The sequence below is a fragment of the Eutrema salsugineum genome, unplaced genomic scaffold, assembly GCF_000478725.1.
Source record: "Eutrema salsugineum unplaced genomic scaffold, Eutsalg1_0 scaffold_7, whole genome shotgun sequence".
NCBI lineage: Eukaryota > Viridiplantae > Streptophyta > Magnoliopsida > Brassicales > Brassicaceae > Eutrema > Eutrema salsugineum.
In genome coordinates this window covers 3,341,944-3,346,406 of record NW_006256486.1, presented here as the reverse complement: position 1 = coordinate 3,346,406, position 4,463 = coordinate 3,341,944, and positions in this window count along the sequence as shown.

The window sequence follows — 4,463 nt, the reverse complement described above, 5'->3', positions numbered from 1 at the left end:
AAATAAAGTATTGGGGCATGAACCCTCTATTCAATAAATGCTGCCAGACAGTGTCAATAAGAATATGTTTCCTATTTTTGCATTTCACACAAGGACAATACATTTTGCCGCTTTCAATTACAGTTTCCAGAAGGCCGGCTTGGTACATGAATATTTCCAATCCGTTTTTGAAGTCTTCAGTCAACGACCCATCACCATTTTTGGGCGTATACATCCACTTTCGTAGATCGTATATAGACATTTCAAAAACAAATATTTGACTTTTTGTTTCTGAAATTTGATAGAAATTTCAACTACTAAAAATTTTACTTAAACATTCAAAGACTCAAAAAATTTGTGTCTTTATATGTTTTTTTGGTTGATGGAATAATGAGAGAAGAAAGGGTATATATAGAATTTTTTGTTTGGTTACCAACATATTACCATTGCATATTTACATCAAATTTACGTCGAAATAAAATTTACATCACATTTACATCGATTTTACGTCAACTACAAGATAGAGGACAATTCGTCGTATTATCGATGTAAATATTACGACAAGATTACGACGAAATAAAATTCGTTCTTTATTCGTCGTAATATCGTCGTAACATTACGACGATTTTACGAGGGTTATTTTTTACGTCGAATTTACGACGAAATTTTCTATCGTCGTAAATACGACGTAATATCGTCGTAAATTTACGACGACTACGAATCGTCGTAAATAATTCGACGGAAAAGCCCCTCTTTCTTGTAGTGGCTCCACCACTGAACTGAGAAGGTCAGACATAGCAATTTGTTTCCATTTTATTCTATCTAACCGCCAATTCTCTATTCTCTTTAAGGAAATCCTTTATTGGTATGACCAGAGAAGTGAAAGAAATTTTTGGAATGACTCAGAAAAGCCTCGAAGAATTTTACGATGGAGTTCAAACCAGTTTACCCTTAAATACTGAGAAAGCCAGGTCATCAAATGAGATCAACATCAGGCAGAAAAATCGCACAACACTATCTCTCCCCTGGTCCTCTCTTTTGCAATATGATTACAAATATAACGACTCCAAGTAACTGTGCTGAAGAATCGTATCTCAAATCCCTTTTGGAAGTGGCGGTATCTAAAGTCTATGTAGAACGAAGATTTGTTTCCAGGTTTTCTAACCATCCTTCTTCTCCGAACCATTTTAATAAATCTGATCTGATGTGGGTTTTTCAGAAACAAATTTAAGGGAAGTGTTGGAACTTGGAATGAATCCACAAAAGAGGATGAACAGCTTCAAACATGGCGAGGGAGAGGTGACCAGTTTCGCCCCAGAATTATGCTTCTCAACTTATTGTTCATGGCAACATAACCTTAGGAAAGGTAAAGCGTCAACTATGACACTTACGTATATCTAATAGACCATGATCATGTAAACATTCTCAGAGTGAATACAAAAAGTCAGCTTCTTTGGTCATTGGGTAATGAACATGATTTATAGAGACATTGTAATCTTCTTATATCGGATCCTTTGATTTACTTGCTTTTCATGTTAGTAGATATATTTAAGTGTCTATTAAAGATTATAACCTCACACACATTTCTAATAAATTAAGTCGTATACAAGTACTTTTCCAAAAATTAAATATTTTTAATAGGAAGGATATGTATATGTATTTCTGAGATAGTTTGGTATCACTCAGTTCTTGTGAAAAAGGAAGAAGAGTACAGAGTTTATGCAAAATGAATTCCATGACATCATCTTCCAACTTTCTAAATTCAAAGAAACATTTTGACAATGCGATGATCTTTCTAAAAAATAAATTATTAATTCTGTTTCGCTTAGAAATATTTATCTTATGTTTCACGCTGCTTGACATACACCTAAAATCACAGTGGTTTTTTGTTTGCTGAGAGCAGATTCGTAATATGAACCTTTATTGATTTATGGATCTTTGGGGGATAAAATTATTATGAAAGTTTGATTAAATATAGCAAACATTTCTACACTAGAGCTCTCAAGTTTGGTTTTGGGTATCTTTTGTTTCAGGTATGGGAGCTTGGCGTAGATGGCTGCAGGAAGAAGAAAAACATGGTCTTGCTACAGATGGAAGCTCCAAACCCTAGGCCAAAGGGCTCAATCTCACCTTTCACTTGAGTACGAGGTTGATTTATGTTCCCCGAGCCAGTTTAGTCGTATGTTCAGTCACAAATATAATTAGCTCTTAAACCTTTTCTCATGCTCTCTTACATTGTTCCCTTTTTCTTCTCTGTTTCTTTAGAGAAATCCAACGGGCCTCTCCATCATCTCTTGATCTAAGTTTTTGGTACGGATATAATGGGTGATAATCCAGCCGCCTCTCAGCTTTTCCAGCACTATAGGAGGTGCGATTTGTGTTCTATTCTACATCTTTTTGATTAAACTCTCCTGGTACGTATGTTATATATCTCCTTTTTCATTTTATGTGAATAAAAAAAATTAGACATTACTTGATTAAGCTTTGGGATTTGTGTTAGAGTACTGTTGCTATAGCATATTCGTGCTTCCAATTTTGGAACCGCAGCCAAACTGAGACTGAGAGAGATGAAGTCGATTCAAAAGCCTTACCATGCTCCACCAATGATCTACAAACTATGGCTCATGTCCACCGTACCATATATCTTTATTTTATTGAAGGTAGCTCATGTGTTGAAGGTGTCAATATGTTATGTATAATGTTCCCATATTTTCTATCTAACTTCCTTATCCTAGATGACAGTTTATAATTTGTGCAGTGACATCGCATGAGGGTAGGTGAAATGGCAATCAAATACCGGTTAGTGACATTTTGATTTGATGCTTTAACTCCAGATTGTTCTTCTATTTGACTCTCATAGATTTGCCAATGGTTTAATGACCGAATACCTAATAAAACCCATGCATTTCAAATGTTCCTTACCCTCCATTCTTTATGTTTTATACCTGTCCGTCTACATTGGTTAGTTGGTTTAAATGAATTTGGGAGTCGTAAAGTTATACCGGAAACTCTTGTGAAATGGTATGCAGTCTATCTTAGCTTTTTAAAACCATGTAAATTAGTATTATTCATGTTGTATCTCATGTCCGATCATAATTGTGTCACTAATGATCTAAGATGAAGATTTTCCCACTCAGTTAAATACATACTTCCCAAAATTATATAAAACTGTATACGACATTTACTCTTAAACTCTATAGACGAGAATGTACCATCTCTAACTTTTGAAAAATCTACTAAAGTTTCTAAAATACATACTTCCTAAAATTACATAAAACTGTGTACGACATTTACTATTAAACTCTATAGACGAGAATGTACCATCTCTAACTTTTGAAAAATCTACTAAAGTTTCTAGATTATATCTCTAATGCAATATTATGCAAATTTCAGTTTAAGAGGCAAACTTTCATATGTCATTGCATTTAGTTTAAACAAATATTAAAGGAATTGAATAATTTATATATCTCAACCCGCCCGTAGGCGGGTTAAATCCTAGTTTTAATTTAAAGTTATAAAAGTAAAACTATAACTGTGTTTGCAATACTAAACGTCAACTCTTTAAAAAATTCATGGTATAGACCAAACGAATAATTGGGGAGGAGAGGCACTAAAATTAGTAGAGCTCCCATGTCCGTATGTATATGTTTTATATATCAACTCACCAATTCATTTTAAATAAAATATATATAGTCATTTGAGCTACAAACTAGCAGAATGATTGACTTGTTTTCTAGCAGAATGATTGACTTGTTTCTCAAGAAAACTGATTTTCCTTAACAAAACAATATCAAAAATTTAACATTGTAAATTATAATAAAACTTAAATAGTAAATGAAAATTCATGTGTTAATGTGTTATCTATTCATTGCCAAGTTGTTTAAAAAGAAGTCCATGAAGTTTATATTCGATCATAAGTCCAGCAGTCATAAATTAATAAAGTCCGCCAGTTAAATCCAAACATTACAAAACTATTTAGTTTATTGATTGCCAATATAAAATGAAGACTTACAACCAAAGATTGGATGAGTCAAGAGGTCAAAGAATCTTAATGAACAGTGAGGACATGAATGTTTAAAATCTAGGTACTCAACAATCACAGAGAGATCAGTTGTCCATTATTAATATTTATTTATTATTATTTTTAATGGTGATATAATCTTTTTTTCCAACTCCAAATCATGTATGATACGTTTTATTTTGGATTTTACTATAATCAATTATATTCTAGTAATTGGCATGAGTCTAGGCTTTTGGAGTTATTAACTCAATTCAAATACTGTAAGTAGTCGTTTTTTCTTAAAGGCTTAAAACGATGTCGTAAAAGGCGTATGTAGGGGACACCGTGTCTCCCACTTCTCGCGACCCTACGGTCTCCGGTCAACCCTGCACTGTCTTTGTTGCACGTGCTTCTCTCTCCTTCACACGTGCTTCCCAGCTCATCTCCTTCTTTTGTTGTTGTCTCTTATTTAGTTATTTATATT